Genomic DNA, 22,413 nt, shown 5'->3' with positions numbered 1-22,413 from the left:
AATAAATCCCAGAAGGTGGTTGTTTCATAAGTCATGAATGTGGGCAATTTCAGGAGTTTTTGAGAAGGGGAGTGGGGGAGTTTAAAAATAGATACCAATATAACTTAGCCCACACTCCCCCACAAGCACACACACACACACACTACATAATGCCGTGTTTCTCAGGTCTATCAGGAGGGGTCAGAACTATAAAAAAACAAGGATTCTAATGGAATCTCATCACATTGGCTCAACAACCTCCCCATTGACCTGCAATTTTTCGGTAAAATATTGCAAAGGGGCAAAGGGAGGAGAAGTGATAAAGAACCTGGTACTTTATCACCGGCCATCAGCTCCTGACTGTTAAGTTACATGTTGGGTTTAAAAAATGACAGTTAGGAGCTGACTGGCCAGTGGTAAAGTACAGAGCACGTTATCACTTCTGCCTTTATCACTGCTTCATACATCTAACCCTATGTGTGTGCTATCGATAGATGATATTTGAAGGAAATCAATGTAGCATATAGCTAAAATTCATGTAGTTTAATGAAGTGGAGAATTGGAGATGACAGATAAACTTTAAATCAGATACAGCCTGATAACAAAATATCACTCAAATATATATAATGTCTAGTTTCTCTGTGTAAATCTGGGGGAAGAAATGAATAATTTGACAATGGAATGAAGCATTTCTCTGTCTGAACACCAGTAAGTATGCTCTGACATATCCGTTATAAAAGTGATTTAAGGTAAATTTATAAGGGATATGTCAGAGCCTGTACTGCCTGTACTACCTGCCAGGCGCTAGTTTCCTTTCCACTTGCATGATTTTTTTAAATCCCTTCTGTCCAGTGTTTGGAAAAGCAGAACTGTTAGTACAAGGCTTTTTCAGGAACAGATAAAATAGGTTTGGTTGTAAACATACTGCACCGAGCATGTGGTTTTTTTTGTTGTAGGAAGACATTTTGGGATTGTCACAGCACATAGTTGCCTTCTCTCCCTGAAATAACAGCAATCTCCATCTCTCCCTGATTAGTCTAGCAATCTCCCTCATTTCACCTATCCCACATTGTGTAGCTGTTACATTTTTGGGGAAAAAAGAAATGAGAGATAGATACATTAACATTGAATCATCAGCAGGGCCGGATTAACAATGGGCCTGATGGAGCTAAAGCTCCAGGTCCACTCACCAAATAGGCCCATTTTGTAGCTGAGGGCCAGGGCTTTCCAACGAGCCCAGCTCTGCGTCACTAGCCCCCTGGGAACCGGAGATACCGCCAGGCAAACCTGTAACGTTTTCCCCATAGGATAACATGGGACCCGCTAATTCCCGATTGCCACCCAGTTCCAATGGCTGCCAGTTCCCCATCCGGCATCACAGAAGCTCGAGGTTGATCTCAGTCGAACCCAAATCGCTGGGCCTTCAATCTGATACCTGGTCCATATGGGTTCATTGGTTCTAGAGATATTGCGGGTAAACCATTTTTTTTTTTCATTTCTGAAATGTAATTTCATGGTTCATGTTGTTTGAAGGCAGATTTCTCTGGAACCAAATGGCACAGTTTCACGGGACCTATATGTAAATGGGTCAGTTGGTTCCGAAGATATAGCTGGTTGTTTAAAGGGGACGGGAGCGGTTTTCTCTCCCCCTCACACCAGAAAATGCAGGGACTAGGCTGGTGTAAAAGGGGCCAGTCCGGGAATGTCCCTTCATGATCCTGGGACCATATTCCCGGGTAAGTCTCTGCATTTTCTGGTGTAAAAGGGGTATTATTTCAAATAGCTGGGACATGCTCCGCTCTGAATACAGCCAGGCAGCCCCCTGCTCTCTGCCCAGCTGTCAATGGCTTTCATTTCTGCCCAGTGGCGGCTGTACCCCAGTTACCGCGAGCATGGATTCCACCTTGGCAATGAGCATGGAACCCCTGGCAATGAACATGTAGGTAAGCAACACTTATGTAGCCTCATTTTTAATAGACATTATGGTGTTTGGCATAATACGTAATGGAGATTATGGTGTGTGGCTTAAAATGTAATGGGCATTATGGTGTAAATTTTGAATGCGCGCCTTTGGCACACAATGCCCCTACTTATGAAGCATGTTGTGCATTATTGCTCAATCTGTTTGGTATAGTACAGGCATGTCCAAACTAGGGCCCTCCAGCTGTTGTGAAACTACAAGTCCCATCATGCATTGCCACAGTTTTGCTATTAGGGCATGCTAAAACTATGTCAAGGCATGCTGGGACGTGTAGTTTCACAACAGCTGGAGGGCCACTGTTTAGACATGCCTGGTATAGTGTGTATTTTGGCTCAATCCATGTGGCAAAATGGGAATTTTGCCTTAATCTGTGTGGCATAACGTGAATTTTGACTCAATCTGTGTACCATAGTGTGAATTTTGGCTCAGTCGGTGTGAATTTTGGCTCATTCCATGTGGCATAATGTGTAAGAGGCAGGTACAGTATAAAGGGGTTACTATTGTGTTGCATGATTTGTATAAGGGATATAGGGTTTGGTAAATTTAGGTGACCACATAAAAGGTGCTGAAATGTTGTCTACCAAGTTTGGGCTTTCAGTATTTTTTTTATGACTGGAATGCCGTCTCACCCCGCAAGTATCTTAGGACATTGGCATCCTGCGGGTGCACCTTTGGAGTGCACCCGCCAATATATCTCCCTGCATTTTTCTTATGCCAACCCCCTGCCTTTTCCAGGCATATATAATTAGTTGAAAGTATTTACACAAATACAGACACACCCATGAGCAGTCCACCCAACCAGAACACTGGTCACACCACCCACATTATTAGGTGCTGGACACAACCCCTTGTTATTGCTCATAATAGGCCCTTGATCATTTTCAGCTCCAGGCCCATTTAGACCTTAATCTGTCTCTGATCATCAGCGCCATTTCCCAGCGTAGGTGATAAAACACAATTATCCCTCTGAGTACATGCATGTCTTGCAGCCATTTATATGGAACCACATGTAAAACACAATAGATGAACAATCCCTGACAGGTATATGTGACTTTTCTTTAGCAGGTATAGTAGCTCTTACCAGGCGCCAGCTGCCAGATACGGGTGTAGATAGATGTGCTAGCAACAATGAGAACAGCCCCATCTGTGTATGTATATATATATATATATATATATATATATATATATATTCGGTTGTGGGGGCGGCACTCCAATCGATTAGTAGGCTGAGTCCAGTAACATGGAATAATGTGGTGCCCTCCTTCGTGGCAGGGTATCCCCTACCACCATATAAAGCAGTGTGGGGGGAACGACGGCACTCAACAAATAATGACACTGTAGGCAACTTGAGCGGGGCAAGCTCATTAAATATGTGCATATGTAATGAGCTGGTCCCACTCATTAAATATGCACTGCGCTGTCTCATAGCTACTGTGTGTCCTGTTCTCCTTCCAGCTGCTTTCACATCGCAAACCTGCTTGAGACACGTTATTTGGGTGCGGTGTGAAAGGGGTTTTACTTGCTCTGACCCATTTTAAGAAACGTTTTAAAAACCAGGTCTAAGCAGGTTTTGCGGTGTGAATGCAGCATATCTGACCAGCTGGTATTGGTCACTGTCATAATCCACTGGTTACTGTCATAATCATTAGCAGCTAAGTTCACAGGAAAATAAGTAATTATTAGTCGTTATTGTGCTGCTACAGACTAATTACTTTTGTGGGATTAAAAGAGCGATTGAGCAAAGGTAGAAAATCAGGTAAAGTGAGAATTGCCAGACACTATTACCCTTTAAATAAGCTGATTGAATAGGAGGCACAGCTGTGCAAACACAACAAGCAACTGATCAAATGTTTAACAAAGCTATAAAATTCCGTCTGTCAATTCAAACCACATAAGGTTCTCTTTTTTCCTGTTTAACACTTATCTAGTAGTAGAGGTCCATATTAGCGACAGCAATGTTTATCTGCACAGGCTGATCACAAAATCATCAGTAAACAACCATCTGACAAAAGCAGTTTTTGTGTTTAAACATGTGTTTCCTGAACTGCTCATTTTTTGACAGATATAAAGAGTTAATTTTGGTACTTTTGTATTATCACAGCGCCCGGCTACGCTACATTTTCAACATACCTAAGGTACATTGTCAGCGGAGCCGGCGCCGTGATAATACAGTTTTAGATTGTGTACGTGTGTAGTGCTTTATACTTACTCTCCTCCACCGCGTCCATCATGATCCCCCCAGCGGCAGCGTTCAGTCCCCCTCCTCCGGCAGTCACTCCCCGGCGCATGTACAACGTACTGAATTCAGCCTAGTGCCGCTGGGGGAGCATCACATGGTTTCCCTGCTCCCCCAGCGGCACTACGCTAATTGCGTACATTGTCGGCTGCAAATGCCTGAGGAGGGGGACTGAATGCTGGCGCCGGGGAGTGAATGTCGGAGGAGGGGGACTGAACGCTGCCGCCGGGGACATTGGTGGGTCGAGGGGATCGTGATGGACGCGGTGGCCGGTCCGGAGGAGGGTAAGTATAAAGCACAACACACACACAACACACATTTCCACTACTAACAACACAACACACACAACACACATTTCCCCCGCTCGCCACACTTCATAAAATTAACTCCACGCCCACGTGGATACTGGGGGTATGAAGCCTTGTGTATTATCACAGCTCACCAGAACAAGTTACGTAGTTTACGTAGCAGTTTACGAAGCCAGCATAGTAGTGTATTGGGATTCACAATACACCACTACGCAAACTACGTAATGGACACTGTGATAATACACAAGTACCTTCATTTCAGTAAAATATTATGACAAAACAATACACCCCATACTTAGATGATTGGTACGCTGCGGGCTCGATGGCTCGCTCTGCTCGCCATGCTATTTAAAATCAACTCCATGCCAACATGGATAGTGGAGGTATGAACTATCCATGTTGGCATGGAGTTAAGTTACTTTTTTGGACATATTTCGTGGCGAGCATACACCCGGCGCCGTGAAACTACACAAGTACCAGATGATTAAGGGGTGTATATATGATAATGTTGGGTGTGCCCCCAAATATTAGGAATCCTTATCACTGTATTTCACAGCAGTAAGGATTCGTTTTCATCTCAAATATATGCAAATCACAGATGGATATCATAGATGCTGACCCATATTTTGAGCTTGGCAAATTGAGTAAGAGGTAATTGTGCAATTGTGCTGGTGGTTTTAAGAACTGGGGACCCTCACAAGGAGGCATGAACTTTACTGTGCCTGACACACATTAAAAAGGCTATTATGGGCAAACAGCCCACAGTAACAAGGACACCCAATGGTCTTGTTCAGAAGATACATAAACTTTGAAAATCCACAGTTTGTCCATTGCGCTGCAGGTGGTAAGATAAAGAGAAGCTTGCATAAGGCTCTCCAGAACTTAGAGGTAAAATGCACCCCTCGTTCCAAAAAGATGTCCTTAGGGAACCCATTTAGCCTGAACCTCTCCTTAAAATACAACTGCAAACTTGGGGGGAGGACGACCCTAAGGAACAAAATATTTGCTTTGTACATCCTGTCCACCACTACCTACACTGTATTGCAGTATTGACTGAAAGGCAGATCCATGGAAAGTCCATGGAAATATGCATACATGGACAATCAGGAACTGGTAGCATGTGTAACATATCCAATGCAACTTTGTTGAACAGGTAGCCATGAAGTCCCTAACCTCTTGACACACTGATCGCCAGCTAAAGCCTCCAAGGACCAAGGCCCTTATTCAGATCTAATCGCAGTACAAATTTGTTCTCAAAATGGGCAAAACCATGTGCACTGCAGGTGGGGCAGATGTAACATGTACAGAGAGAATTAAATTGGGTAAGGTGTGTTGAAACTGAAATCTAAATTGAAGTGTAAATATAATGCAGCCAGTATTTACCCTGCACAGAAACAAAATAACTCACACAAATCTAACTCTCTCTATACATGTTACATCTGCCCCACCTGCAGTGCACATGGTTTTGCCCATTTTAAAAACAAATTTGTACTGAGAGCAGATCGGAATAAGGGCCAAAATCCAGAGTATTTTATACCATGCATTACTTGTGATGCATGAGCCTATTGGAACAGTTTTAAGCAAATATTTGGCGATACAAATGTTTTTTTTCTGGTGAAATCTTAACTTTGATGATTACGGAAACTAAGCAAGTACACTTCAGGATTATGGATTATTTGCAGAAGTTTCTTCTTCTAAAAAACTGAATACTCAAAACAATATATCAGCCTTGGTGTTTATGTTTCATGAGCTGGTGTAATGACTAATACCCCTTTCACACCAGAAAATGCAGAGACCCACCTGGGAATTCGGCCCAGGGATCATGCCGGGTTGGCCCCTTTCACACCAGAAAAGTCCCTGCATTTTCTGGTGTGGGAAGGAGGCAGGAAGAAGGAGGGGCAGGAGGCGGGGAGGAGGCAGGGAGGTGGGCAGAAGCTGGGATGGTGGCAGAGGCGGTGGGCAATACTCACTCTGGGTTGCTGGTCCTCAGTGCAGGCCGGTGATACAGGCAGGCGGCGGGCGCAGATGACAGGTCAGACGGCGGGTGCAGATTACACAGCTCAGAGCTGCATCATCTTCATCTGCCGCCTGTCCTGTCATTTGCGCCTGCCGCCTGTGTGGAATCCTGGCCTGACAGCACACGAGAACCGGCAACCCGGGTAAGTACCCCCTACCCCTTTCACACCGGCCAGGTCTCCGGGTTGAACCTGGGAACAACCCATCTCCATAGCAGGGTTGAAATCCTGGGAAATTAGGCTGGTGTGAAAGGGGTATTATTTGAACCAGTCGAAGAAGGATAATTATCTGGCTTTAGTTGATACACTGGGGGAATGCCTCTTCATCTTCAAGAAGCCAAAGGTATTTTTAAATTAATTTATTTATTAACATTTTCTTATATAGTGCAGCATATTCCGTTGCGCTTTTCAATAGGAGACAGTGATACAACAAATAGGGTACAGACAGTCAAAGGTATGAGGGCCCTTTGCAAGTAAATACAGTGATTGATGCCATTACTGATGACTGATACATTTAAAAAACAAAGAAATTGGCATTAATTTATCTCAAGGTGCAAATAAAACAGATGAATACTTAGATATATATATCATTTTCCTATAATTGAAGGTGTATTCTTCTTGTGGGTAGGAGTTTATTAGGTCTATTCGTGGGACGTACCGCCCAAAGAAATGGTGAATTGATATATATCAAAGAAACATAAAAACATTAAAATGAATTGAAAAAGTGATAACGTCTTTAAAATAGGTTTGGTGAAATGTTGTTATGGGTGTACCATGACTCAGGTAAGTGTTGGAGTTTTCAAGCCCATAAAGATTTAAACTAGCGTCACTCACCGTTTAACCTCCGCACCACCCTATTCTACATTCCCGGGGGAATCCTCACTGTCAGAGGACAACCAGGATTCCCCCAAACAGCAAAGCTCGCGGCTAATGCAGGAAGCCTGCTGCATTTAGCCATTTAGCTCGCTGGTTTAACGGCCGCACACGCCATTTCCCCTGTAGAAACCTAGCGACGGGGAAATGGCTTGTCAGTTGAATACTGACCCTGTGAGCTGTGACAGCTCACAAAAATCATTGAATATACCCCATTGTGTAGACATCCTTGCTATAGATGCATATGAAGAGCAAAGTGTAAAAAGAACAGTGAGTAACTGTTAATGGAATATGGGACAGCGTACCTCATTAATCAAATGTGGTATAGAGAAAATGTGTGCATCTTGATAAAGGTCCTGTGACTGAAACGCGTTGATCGTGCTTGAGGAGCGTGAACAGCCAATTTCCACCTCAGACTTTTCTGTCACTGCCAAAAGGTCGACACAGGCTTATGGTCTACATGGGCAAGGTCGACAATCAAAAGGTTGACATGAGTTTCTCATGATTTTTGGTGTCTATGTAATCGTGTGTCAACATGGAAACCGTATATATGTACCGCGTCTCCTCACATGGCTCTCTGCACTAGCCATGCTTTGGGCTCAGGGCATCACTGTGCTTGGCACACTATTATACTCCCACTCTATGCCCACTTAGATAGTAAAGCATGAAAAACTATCTTAAAAAAAAATCATGAAAAACTCCTGTCGACCTTTTGACTGTTACCTTACCTATGTCAACCATAAGCTTGTGTCGACCTTTTCACAGTGTCAACCTAAGGTACATCGACCCTTTTTAGATTTCACGTAGTCACTGGCGACCATTAGTGGTCAACCTAGTGACATTGGGCCTTATTCTGCTCGATACGGTGGGACCGATTACGGGCGGATCAGGGTTTTTTTTCAACTGCGCATGCGTAGCTTTCACAATGCGCAGGTGCCGCGACCTCACACTGCTCACGGACAGGTCTCTCCGTGCGAAAAAACCTGTCCGCAAGAGTACGGTCATTGTGGGCGGCATGGGGACGTTTTTAGGGGAGCGGCTGGAATAATGAGGAAAGCTGGGCGTAAACATGGGCGTACACGGGGGTGTGCACCAAAAATGTACGGTGCTACAACCGCTCGATCGGCGAACGCACCGTGCATTTTGGGCCAAAAACAGGGGGACGCCAAAGATAGCTCCAGACCACCCCTAGAGATACCGTATGACAGCTGACGCCTGGGTCTGCTAATTAATTACTACACCTGAATGTAATAAGCAATGCTGCAGCCTATTAAGTGTAAACCATGATTTCACTACCTGCAAGCCCTCAAACACATTGTAAGCATATCTTTCGACACTTCTCTACATGTAAAGGTTGTTTTAATTTTAGGTAAGATTCATTCTAAGACCTGCTTATATATGTCAAGGTAGTTATTTTATAACCATCTACACCCATTCAGTAAGTGTTTTTGTAAACTTTAAAATGCAGGACACTCAATTCACAGAAGTCGACATGTGTCAACTTTTTCACTGTAACACCAACTTAACTTTATTTAAAAGTAAAACCAATGTTGGGACAAATAGATAGTGATTAAAATGCAACATTAGAACATAATAAATATACATGTAATGAGGGTTAAAATGTTGTTTTATTAGGGTGTTTATTAAGGTGCACAATTGAGTTAATAGAAAACAATTATTGAATAACAGTTAGAATAATTAATTAATTGTCTTAATTATAGTTCAAAGGCAAGATTTGCAGTGCCATATATGTGAAGGGTATGCCACCGTGCACAGACGTACGCTCACTCTCACGATCGGTGACACACGCTGAGTTTTCCATTGAAAAAAGGAGAGACCCGTCCATGCACTGTGGCGTACGCTCAGATATACGGAAGATGTCGGTGTGAAAACGAACGAGACCCGTCCGTATATGGTGGCGTACGCTCTGTTGTACGCCAGTTAACGGTGTTTAAGAGGAGACTCGTCCGTATACGGTGGCGTACGCTTAAGTGTACGCCACTCCCCATTGTCGGTGTTTGTGACCGTCCGTATGCGGATGTTTTGTGGGCGGACTTACGCTCACCGTCCGCGTACTGGAAACGTACGGTGAAACAGACCATACGTACGTTGCACCAACCGAACCAGAATAAGGCCCATTGTCCACAGACTGCATACCCAATCATGTTTCATGGGTTTAAGCTGACATCGCTGTGATATGTGACAGTTTTTCAAGATCAAAACTCTCATATTTATTAAGTGTATGTTTTCGATGATGTATTCAATCATGTTTAGTCGTGTTTAACAATGTCAGTATTTTGTTGTGTTTATGCCCTAATTGTATAGTCCAGGGTTGCCGACTTTCAAATGCTCCTCTCCGGGAGAAGCCCGGAGAGGAGACTTTCATTACACGTTCAGGCTCGGGGCTTGACTATGATGTCATTAAGCCCCGCCCCCATTCCTGGAAATATCCAAAATCACTGATCTCCATGGAGGGGGAGGGGCTAAAATGACACGAGTGTGTCATTTTAGCTCCGCCCCTCCCCTGAGACCCGCAGATTGCAGCATTTAAATGCCGCGATCGGGGGGGCTTAGTGGGGGTCCCCCTGATTCCGGGAGGGTTGCCCACCAGAGGGGGACCCGATTTTCGGGAGACTCCCGGTAATTCCGGGAGGGTCGACAACCCTGGTATAGTCTTCTCTGTGAGCAACTTGGGAGTCCCCCCAGAAGCATATCCAGCCTTGGTACCTTACAACAGGCTCCGCTAGCACAAGGGTAATGCCACAGCCAAGGGACACAATTAGAACCTTATTCAGATCTGATCGCAGTACAAATTTGTTCTCAAAATGGGCAAAACCATGTGCACTGCAGGTGGGGCAGATGTAACATGTATTGCCCATAGCAACATCCCATGTGAAATAGAACTCCCATCTTAGTAAATTTCCCCCAATCTGTCTGATCAGAAAGTGGAAACGAAACCAAACTTTTGAAAAAAAGGTGCTAGCAAAGCTGCTTACAAAGTGAGCTTAGTCCACGACATACTCAGTACTTCCTCCTCTCTGCCAGCATAGCTCACTTCAATCTCCACAAAGCCTGAGAACTTATTGCACCATACTTCCCAACACTGATGGCAGTGGAGGAGTGACAGGAAATTAGGGGGTGTAGTTTCCCAGTCAGGGGGCGTAAGGCCACACCCCTGTTCTCACCTTTGTTAGGGGGCATGGCCAGCATTGGGAGAGCTGCTGGCCATGCCCCCATCCCCTTTCTGCAGTTAATAGACACTGCACAAATCTGGACAGTTGGGACGTATGCTGCACCTCCACCCTCCAGACATCTACTTTCTGCCATTTACCTTGTGAACGGCCTGTGTATAGTAATTGTAGCAGAATTTCATCACAAGATGGCCTCGCACATAGTACGCACAGTACACATGTGCAGTGTATTGATAATAGGCTGTCGTACAAATTTACAGCCATGTGAACTGGTCTGAATAGGGCCCTATGTCCCTTCATTTTCTGCATTAAGTCGCTCACATGATGATGTTCCAGTTTTGTTTTTGGGGCATATTCATTATACACACTAGTTAAAAGTCAGTCAATATGACAGCTTCGGCATTATGTACTTTCACTGTGAGCTGTGACAGTTTTTAGCCCACAAACTCTCCACTCCCACCCCCAGTCCCTATCTGCTCTTACGTCCTATCTCTGTCTTTACAGCTCCCTTTCTCCATATCCAAAGTTGGAAGAGTCCAGTGTCCCTGCAAAATTGCATTCACTTTCTGTTATGACATATTTTAGCACACAAAGGAGTAATTTGGTAGGTAAAGTGGACTATAGTGGTGACTGGCGGTACTTCACCTCATAGATATAAGGGGGATTATTCTGGTTGACCTGTTCGGATGCAAATTTGCACCCTTGCGAGTCCACCAGAACCCGCCCTGGGAATGGCATTCATTGACCATGAAATATGTGGTGCATGCACGCATATATAAGTGACTCTCAGGCAGCGGCGTAACTATAGCACTGCAGCCCCCGCCATCGGGGGGGGGGGCGCTGTGCATGTGGGGGTGCCGGGAGCTGCGGTGCTATAGTTCCCCCCCCCCAATCTCCCGCAGACTTACCTATCTCGCTGGTCCCGGCGGCTCCGTTCTTCTGCTGAGGACCACCACAAAATGGCCGCCCCCGTATAGCACACAGTTCTCTGAAACTGTCTGCTGTATGGGGGCGGCCATTTTGTGGTGGTCCTCAGCAGAAGAAGAATGGAGCCGCCGGGACCAGCGCGAATAGGTAAGGCTGCAGTGGATTAGGGGGGGTTTGCATGGGTGGTGGGGTGGCGGGGGATTGGGGGTGCGGGTGGCGGCGGGGGGCGCCCAAAACTTAGTTACGCCACTGCTCTCAGGTCATTTATATATGCATGCACGTTCGGGAGGAACTGGGCGGGCAGCTGACATCTGCCCCCGGCACCCACGTCACCCAACGATTTCCATGAGTATGCCCAGATTTTTCATGTAAACACCCATGAAATGCTGGGCATTCCCATAAGTGAGTACTCCGGCCCCAGCCCCTGGCCCCCCAATGTTGCCGGCATGCACCCGGTACATGCACAGATATGCCTGGGCAAGTACCCTGGCCAGCCACCCCACGCCCCCCCCCCCCCCCCAATGTTGTCTGCACGCACCTGGCGCATACACAAGCGCAGATAGCCAACTAATGACAACCACCGGGGGTGCAAATGCCCGCCCCTCGCTATTAGACAATTTTCGGGGCATCGTTAACCTGCTCCCTAGGCTCAGAATATACGCAGTAAGCAGGCCTATATCAGGCACAGGAGCTGTGTATTCTGCGGGATTAGCACATAATTGATTAATCACAGTGGATGTAATGCACTATTAAATAACGTGCAAAATTACTCAATTTAAATTTTGCATTGGTGGCTCAAACACATGATCCTTCTGTTAGATGTACTGTAGGCAGAACAGTACAATCGAATAAATTGCACACCGTAACTATGACAACGTTACTTGGAATAAACAGTCTCTTATGGCCTGGCTTTTCTAATCTCCCTCCTATAAACTAGGACGCAAAAGTTCTTGTATTATATTCTTATACCCGTGTCTTAATGATAGTTACTACATGCTGGCATAATGAGATCTGTCATGTACATATATATATAATGTGCTCTTTGTTTGCACGGAGTACAGTTCTGCAATAACCTGCATATTTGGCTGTTTGGAAGAAACAGCAGATTAGTTTCCATGAAAATCAACTAAAACATAAATGGCATATATATAATATTTTATTGATAAGAGTGCAATGCAGTGACATTATATATATATATATATATATATATATATATATATATACAGTGTTTGGGTCCGGCACTCGGTAGTGTGGTCCTGAACAGCAACCGGCGGTGCCCTCCCAAGAATTGTATAGAGATGAGTGTCAAGGGACACAGAAGGGGCGGCACTCGAACGGATTTGAAACATAAATGAAAGACACAACCACAGTGTAGTGATCTAACGTTTCGGCAACCAAATGCCTTTATCAAAGACACAGAATGAAAGACATAGACACTTACTTATAGGGAGTGACATCCGTGCTGAAACCGGTGCTCCCACGCTCACAGCCGTGCTGGCGCCTGAGACTGACGTCATTGGAATCTCCTCTGTACAGTCAGCTGCTCTGCTTGGCGCGTTGCTATGGGAACCCTCCGGAGCCTGCAGTAACCAAGTGATACAAGTGAAACAATGTAAATAACACCAAAACATGTTCGTGAGCAGTCTGGAAATGAAAACTATGTATGGTCGACATGACCAGGCTAGCGACATGACACCACGCAAGTTAGGCAGGGAATGCGCAGCACAAAAACGGGTACACATACTGAAGCATAATATACATGCAAACAAAATAGAAGGATATTAGGTTAGAGTAATCTAAAAAAATCAGATCAACTAATATAGAGGCAGTTCAAAGAGAAAACAAGTAGCAATATAGAGAAGGGACAAAGGGAAAGTACATATAGTTAAAGAAAACAATTAAGAGAGGAGTATTCATTGAGCCCAGCTGGCGCAATAACATTCAATTTGAAAATCCATTTTGCCTCTAATTGAAGCAATTTCCTATCACGATCGCCACCACGCACACTGGCAGCCACCTGGTCAATCATTTTATACTTCAAAGTGGGCAGCGTGTGGCAGCAGTCCCTGAAGTGCCGCGCCACGGGTTGTTCGGCTGGTTGCCCTTCTAGTGCTTGTTTAATTGAAGAGCGATGCAGGCCCATACGTTCTTTAAATGTCCGGCTGGTCTTGCCCACGTAAACCAATCCGCATGGGCATCTGATAATGTACACAACGTAACGGCTCATGCACGTGAAGATGTGCTTAATCTTATAACGGTGCCCAGTATGAGGATGCGTGAACGAGTCACCCCGTTCTAAGTAGCCACAGGTAACACAGCCAGTACAACGATAGTTCCCAGGCTTCCGTGAAAGGAAGTGGGTAGTTTTGATTGCAGAGCCTAGGCCAGTTACATCAGCTTTCACTAGCTTATCACGTAGGCTGGTACCTCTTTTGTAGCATGGCATTACCGATACACCTTTCAGTGCTGGTAGTTCAGGATCTTGGCTAACCAGTGGCCATATCTGCTTCACCGATTCCACCAATACAGAGCTAGCCGTCGTATATGTATTGATGAATGGTAATTTGTCACAAGGGTTAGATACAACCTTGCTGCGCAGGGTCTCCTCTCTAGGGATGGCTAGGGCTTTTGCTTTTGCTTGTAGCAACATCTCCCGGTTGTAGCCTCGATTTTCAAATTTTTTCACCATTTCATTCATTTGATCTTCCGCTACTGATGGTGCACTGCATATTCTCCTTACACGTAGCATCTGGGAGAACGGCAGGCCACGCTTGGCAGCTGGAGGGTGGTAGCTTGTGGCTTCCAGAAGGGTGTTTCTGTCCGTGGTTTTCTGGAACACAGATGTCGACAGATTGCCGCTGTCCATGGTAATTTGGACATCCAGGTAGCTTATAGTAGATGCGCTGTGGGATGAGGTAAATTTTATGTTCGGGTCTGCTGTGTTAGCATATAACAGCACCTCTTCCAATAGTGACTCGGGGCCAGTCCAAACAAGCAAAATATCGTCAATATAACGAATGTAAAGGGCAGTGTGAGCCACTGCTGCTGGATGGGATAGAATAAGTTTTTTCTCCATGGCGAACATGTATGCGTTGGCATACGTCGGGGCTACACAAGAACCCATTGCACAGCCCCGACGCTGCAGGTAATGGGCACCATCGAAATAGAAATAATTTCTGGTGAGCGTGAGCTCTAACAGGTGCATATAGAAATTCACCTCAGGACCAACGAATGCTGTATTGTTGCTGATCAACTCCTTAGTAGCCTCGAGACCCTCACGATGGGGGATGTTCGTATATAGGCTGACCACGTCTATAGTACACAGGATCGTGGCTTCTGGAAGGTTGGTCAATTGGTTCAGTCTTATAATCAGGTCCGTGGTGTCTTTCAAAAAGGTGCTTTGTGCTTGCACTACTGGCTGCAGATAGGCATCAAGGTATTGCGATATACCATAATACAGTGATCCCCTCGCCGATATGATGGGGCGTCCCGGCGGCAGTTGTGGATCTTTATGGATCTTTGGTAGCGTGTACAGCAGAGGTTCCCATAGCAACGCGCCAAGCAGAGCAGCTGACTGTACAGAGGAGATTCCAATGACGTCAGTCTCAGGCGCCAGCACGGCTGTGAGCGTGGGAGCACCGGTTTCAGCACGGATGTCACTCCCTATAAGTAAGTGTCTATGTCTTTCATTCTGTGTCTTTGATAAAGGCATTTGGTTGCCGAAACGTTAGATCACTACACTGTGGTTGTGTCTTTCATTTATGTTTCAAATCCGTTCGAGTGCCGCCCCTTCTGTGTCCCTTGACACTCATCTCTCTATATATATATATATATATATATATATATATATATATATACAAATTTCTTAATAAAAAGCCAGGGCACTCACCATAGTAGTCACAGTCAGCTCTTTCTAATGTGGTAAATTTTTGGTAGACGTTTCAACCCTCTAGGGGCATTTGTCAAGACAGCTTTCACATGTTCACAGGCAAAGCAGGCAGAAAGATTGATACCTGCTTTGCCTGTGAACATGTGAAAGCTGTCTTTACAAAGGCCCCTAGAGCAGTGGCGCACGCAGGGGGGGTTTCTGAGTACCCAGAAACCCCCCAGGAGTCTAAGGGCCCTAGGCTGAAGGTATGTGGCTGTGAGGGTATATATTGTGTTATGTGTATCATTTCATTGTCAAGCTGTCTGTCCCTGATGACGGGGGGTAACCCCAAAACATGTCTGATTAAAGGACCGTTTTAATTGCAGTCTGTCGAGTGCCGCCTATTTCTGTTCCTGTACCATGCTGATCCATTTGGATTAATCCAGGAAAGCACCCCAGCATTTATATCTTTTTATTGGACTTTTCATTGCCATTGAGTGCAGAACAACAGGCTCTAAAATCATTATCGGCACGTAAAGATATCATCATACGAGGAGCTGATAAAGGTGGGGCCGTGGTGGTCCTGGATGTAAATAATTACCGACAAGAATGTGACCGTCTCCTTAGTGATTCAAACACCTATGGTCTTTTAGACAAGGACCCAACGTGGGGGTACAAGCTGGAGTTGGACTCTATCCTGAATCAGGCAGTTTGAGAGGGCCATATTACAACTGAACTGAAACAGGCTTTAACGGTGGATTACCCTAGGGTCCCATTGTTCTACTGTATCCCCAAGATACACAAGGGTCTTAGGGACCCTCCTGGTCGACCAATTATCTCGGCCAGGGGGTCCCTATATCACCCAGTATCAGTTTTTCTGGATAGCCTGCTCAATCCATGTGTTCAAGCTCTGCCCTCATACCTGAAGGACACTACCTCCCTGTTGGTCCTATTAAGGGACCTGCATCTCACCCAGGACCTTACTAAAATAACCTGTCTGTGTACTGCGGATGTTACCAGCCTCTACACCTGTATCCCTCATGATGCAGGTGTGGAGGCGGTAAAACAATTGCTTTCTGATAACCCACTATACCTTGGTCCTCCCATTGAGCTATTTATCAAACTGTTGTATCTAGTATTGACTAGAAATTACTTCTTACATAATGGGAGGTTTTACATTCAGCAGTTGGGCGTGGCCATGGGGTCCGCAGTGGCCCCGGCCTGCGCCAACACTTTTATGTATAGTGTAGAACAACCTTTGTTCTTCCAAGGTAATCAACTAGTTGATGGGGTAGTATTATACTACCGATACATTGATGATCTTTTGATTTTCTGGTCAAAAAGTCCTGAATTGCTAAATAGCCTTTTAACTGATCATAATGCCACTGGGAGTTGTATTCAATTAACTTCTACTATTGATGTTCACCAGGTTCAGTTCCTAGATGTTAATATATCTATGTGTTCATGGATTTTAACAACAGCCCTGTTCACTAAGTCTACCGACAGGAACACCCTTTTACGCCATAACAGCTTACATCCTGTGGCTGTCACACGAGGACTGCCGTATTCGCAATTATTGCGGGTACGGCGGATTACTCGGATGACTCAAAGTTGCCAGCCGCACTAGACACTATGGTCGACAAGTTTATCCAGAGGGGTTACCCCCGTACTCTGTTAACTCCTATTAGAGTTAAAGTATTAAATACCAACAGGGATGATACTTTAAAATGTAAACCCAGACAGGCCCAGACAGAGCCCTCTAAGAAATTTCCTTGGGTTAATAAGTTCTTAACGGATAGCAGACATACCACTGCACAAGCTAAGAAATGGTGGCCGATAGTGTCCACTGACAAGGATCTCCCTTTGTTACAAAACAGCAGTTTGATGCCCAGCTATTCCAGGCAGGTCAATTTGAAGGACCACCTGGTTAAGCTGGACATCACTGGCTGGGATAAGGTAGCACCATCTCACTTTCTGTCCAGAAAGAATGGTTGCTTCAGGTGTCTGGGGTGTACCACCTGCAAGACTTTAGTGGTGGGGGACAGTTTCAAACACCCCCACTCCAGTAAGATGTTTTCCATCAACTTTCCTCTTACTTGCAGTTCCACATATACCATTTACCTTTTGACCTGCCCTTGCGGGCTGTCCTATGTGGGGAAAACCCAGCGCCAGTTTAAGGAGCGCATGGCCCTACATAGGACAGCCATCAATCAGGCTTCACAATCTGGTTACAGTGATCAACCTTTGGCCAGACATTGTGTTAAATTTCAACATTCTGTGGACAAAATACGTTCTCTCATTATAGATCATGTCCCCAAATCCCTGAGGGGCGGGAACAGGAACAAAGTTTTGTTACAACGGGAGAGTCGATGGGTTTACATCCTCGGGACATTGGCACCCAATGGTTTAAATGAAACCTTGGGGTTACAGTGTTACCTGTAGGATGTAATTGTTCTTACTAACCGAATTTAAAAATAATCTTTTTTTAGCATATGCTGTTTTTTTCAAGTTTTTTCCTTTTTTGTTGTTTTTGAACATCAAAGGTGAGTTTTAATAGGATGAGATATTCAGAAAGTGAGAGATTTTGGAAGAAATCTCCAGTTTTTTTAAAGCGGCAATCATCTACACTTCAAAATCAAACTGGTTTTGCAGTATAAATGATTGCCGCTTTAAAAAAACTGGAGATTTCTTCCCAAATCTCTCACTTTCTGAATATCTCATAGTATTAAATCTCACCCCAAGCCTTCATTTGGTAGGTTCTTCCTTTTTTTTATATTTTCCAGTTTTTTTTAACTTAAATTCTGATTATTAACACTAGGACCTGTTCCTGTGACCGCCCTTTTAGGGATATAGATTGTATTTACATCCAACCTGCATCCGGTAGACATGCTATATGTTTGCTAGTGTTTGGTTCTTTATTAGGTTCCGTGTGCATTGTTACAGTATATGTATTTTCATTTTTATGTATATGTTACCTAGTCACCCTGTAGTATGTTTATTAATCATGTATACAGGCGTTATATTTACAAGTGGCGCTAACATGTGTTTTTTTTTGCTTTTTAGATCTTGTATACGGGGGTTGCTAGGCAACTGATCCTTTGCCGTCCGAGCGGCACTGTTATGAACTAGACTTACGGTTTTGGTTGGCCCCACGTGAAGGCGCTGGTTGGCGGAAGTCAGGTGAGAAACATATCTTGCCGCCCGCCGGCTTCTGAGCCAGCATGCAGGGACTTCCGAAGTGGAGTTAAAGGAACTATGTTACCTGGCTGTCGGGCACGGGGGGACGGCTGCAAACAGCGGGACCTTCCTGTTTCCGCAGGTTGGTGCGGCTTGGACCTCTGCCCAGCAGGTGCAGAGGATCAGTAAGTAATTGTGTTTGTGGGTGGGGTTTGTATGTGGCTGTGAGGGTATATATTGTGTTATGTGTATCACAATATATATAATATAAGCAGCCCCACAGATGAATATACTGCTCACTAAGTTTCTACAAAGGGGGTACCATATGAAAGACCTTATGATTACCAAAAACAAGGCAATGTCAGTAAAAAGAGAAGACAGTTTCAAAACTAAATCAAAGTCGACTCAACAGATATTACCCTTTGTCAACACTCATACTACAGCTAGTGAGTTGGTAGCTAAAACCATCAAGTCTACTTGGCCAATTCTGTCAACGGATCCTAGCCTCCCCAGGTTTAAGGACACAAGAATACTAAACTGCCAAAGAAGAGGTAGAAATTTGAAAAATTGGTTGGTCAGAAATGATATCACGGCTACGAAATCTAATACTGAGCACTTTATGACAAAAAGAAATGGCTGTTATAAGTGCATAGGCTGCACTACCTGCAGCTATTTGGAGACCGGACCACATGTCACTCATCCGCATTCCGGAGTTAAAATTCCTATCCAACATGTATTAAATTGCCTAAGTAATTTTGTAGTCTACATCATTAAGTGCCCATGTGGCTTAGCTTATGTGGGAAAGACTGTCTGTTCTTTCAGAGAACGTGCGAACCAACATCGACACGCCATTCGCCAGATTCTCGAAGGAAAAGAAGTTGATCAGCCAGTGGCCAAACATTTTAAATTAGCAAGGCACTCGTTGGCACAACTTAGATATAAAATAATTGATCAAGTTGAAATGCCCAAGAGAGGAGGAGAGAGAGCGAAGCTTCTTCTACAAAGGGAAACCCTATGGATTGCCAGATTGGACACAGTTTCACCTCGTGGCTTAAATGAACAGTTGTCATGGACTTCATTCCATTGAATAACATCAGCATTTTTCACATTTTTTTCTGCGTTTGTCTCGAACACTTATACTCATAAAATTATTTAAGAGTCACTACACACTCCCCCCACTCTTGCTTTAAAAAAAAATTTTCTTGCTTTAAAATTTTTTTTTCCTCTCAATAGTTTTTTCTTTTTTTAAATATAACTTTTTTCTATTCAATGTTTTTCTTTAATCTTTTCATGCAATTGTATCTAGGATGTATCTCTAACTGTGTTCATCACAGGAATCCTGTCTGCAACTTAGTTGCATCAGCAACCTACTCATACTAATCAATGTGAACAGCTTTGAATGAGTTTTGCAAGTATTGGCCGTATTCTTAAACAGATTTTTTCTATTTTTTCTTCTTTTGGAGAATTGGCCCCCTGTTATATACAATTTTTTCCTGAGTAGGTTTTTGAAATGTGTTCATGATGAATTTTTTATATTTTTTCTTTTATATTTACACTGTTGTAATAAAATTTATGCACTCCCCAGAACCCTGCTTTAACCAACCCGATGGCACATGTGACATCAGCTCAACTCCAATCCCGACACTAGATCACAGAGGCTGGAGCGGTGTGCTACTGCAGTGGAACGCAAGCTGCCGGCGCGTACTGCGTTCCAAGTGAAAGAGATTGTAGAGGCGGGTGATGATGTCATCAGCTGCGGCCACCGTGGACGGCGGCGGGAACGAGGGATCTTCACCATTGGTCATGTCTGGTAGAGATTGTGGGTGGGTCAAATCGCACAGGACAGATCTCAATATTAACACAAATAGGAGATAGAAAGAGACCCCCGTTAGCTCTGTATACTAAATTATTGTGTAACGCTTGGGGGTGTGCTACCACTGGTACAAAGATTAGGATAATTTGAAAGAGGAAAGAGCAGTTTGTCACAGTAGTGGTGCACCACAGTAAGTAAGAACAACTTAAAAAGTAACTTTTATTAATTCAACATATAAAAAAGAGGATGCTGCGAAATATGACAGACTCGTCTGTCATATTTCGCAGCATCCTCTTTTTTATATGTTGAACTAATAAAAGTTACTTTTTAAGTTGTTCTTACTTACTGTGGTGCACCACTACTGTGGCAAACTGCTCTTTCCTCTTTCAAGTCATGTCTGGTATAAAGGTACGTGTTTGTTATTTATTATGTGTCCCTGACGAAAAATCTATAATTAGATTTGAAACGTTGGCAGAGCAATACCCAAGTGTGGTCTCTTATTTCTACCAAACCCTGCTGAGTGCCGTCCGTCTCCTGGCTTATATATATATATATATATATATATATATATATATATATATATATATATATACTGGAAGATTGGCGGCACTCGGACGACTTGAAATAACTGGAGACCACACGGGTTCAAGATCTTTCGAGATTTAATCTCGTCATCAGGATATATATATATATAACAAAGAAATAATTGGCGGCACTTAGAGGTCTTTTCAAACGTGTATTTGAGCAGAAAAAGCTTGACGTTTCGGAGCTTGCGCTCCTTTTTCAAAAGCGTGTGGGTGAGACGCTTTTGAAAAAGGAGCGCAAGCTCCGAAACGTCAAGCTTTTTCTGCTCAAATACATGTTTGAAAAGTACTCTGAGTGCCGCCAATTATTTCTTTGTTATTCATGCCATGTGAAGGCAACGGGGCAGCTGTTAAGGGAGTGCCAGCTATATATATATATATATATATATATATATATATATATATATATATATATATAGAGAGAGAGAGACAGAGAGAGGGAGAGAGAGAGAGAGAGAGGGGTAGAACAGAGAGCCTCACTCTGGGACTTGTGAAGTAGCAAAAACAGCTTTAATGGCGTTTTGTCCTGATGACGGGTATTCCCGAAACGCATTGACAAAACTCCATTAAAGCTGTTTTTGCTACATCACAAGTCCCGGAGTGACGCTCTCTGTTCTACCTCTCCATATTTGGGAGCTACCCCAGCCCCCAGGCAGGCACCGGGGCAGCTTATATTTGCCATCACCTGTGGGCACAGGAGTGCCGGGCTCTACGTCTGCTATATATATATATATATATATATATATATATATATATCCAAAGCTCTTAATAAAAAGCCAGGGCACTCACCATAGTAGTCACAGTCAGCTCTTTCTAATGTGGTAAATTTTTGGTAGACGTTTTAACCCTCTAGGGGCATTTTTCAAGACAGCTTTCACATGTTCACAGGCAAAGCAGGCAGAAAGAATGATACCTGCTTTGCCTGTGAACATGTGAAAGCTGTCTTTACAAAGGCCCCTAGAGCAGTGGCGCACGCAGGGGGGTTTCTGAGTACCCAGAAACCCCCCAGGAGTCTAAGGGCCCTAGGCTGAAAGCTGAGGGTCCCCTATTTCCATGGGTACAAGAATTTTAAAAATCGGCCCTTGGGAACCGGAGATATCTGACTTCAAAATAGTGCTCCTCATCCAAGCCTGTTAATTGCTCTTCCCAGCAAATATTTCAGGTTCTGTCTGACTTAGAGTTTTTCTGAGTAGTAGCTTGTCTCTACTTTTCCCAGAACCAGAGATATCAGCCTTCCAGCAGCTGGTTACTGCTCCAGCTCCACACACCTGGTATGTAGTTTTATATTCTCGTTGGCAGATTGCTCTGAATCTGAATTCTGATCCCCTAGTACCCAATACCATTTGGTAGGTGGGATGCTCTAGTTTTTAATTCCATTAAAATTTAAGAAATCTATTTCTGGGAACTGGAGATATCTGCAGTCAAGCAAGCTGTCCTCCCACCAGAAAATTATGAAAAATA

Source organism: Crinia signifera, chromosome 1, assembly GCF_055691185.1.
Source record: "Crinia signifera chromosome 1, ASM5569118v1, whole genome shotgun sequence".
NCBI lineage: Eukaryota > Metazoa > Chordata > Amphibia > Anura > Myobatrachidae > Crinia > Crinia signifera.
The sequence above is the reverse complement of the archived record's forward strand: the minus strand, read 5'-3'. Positions refer to the sequence as shown.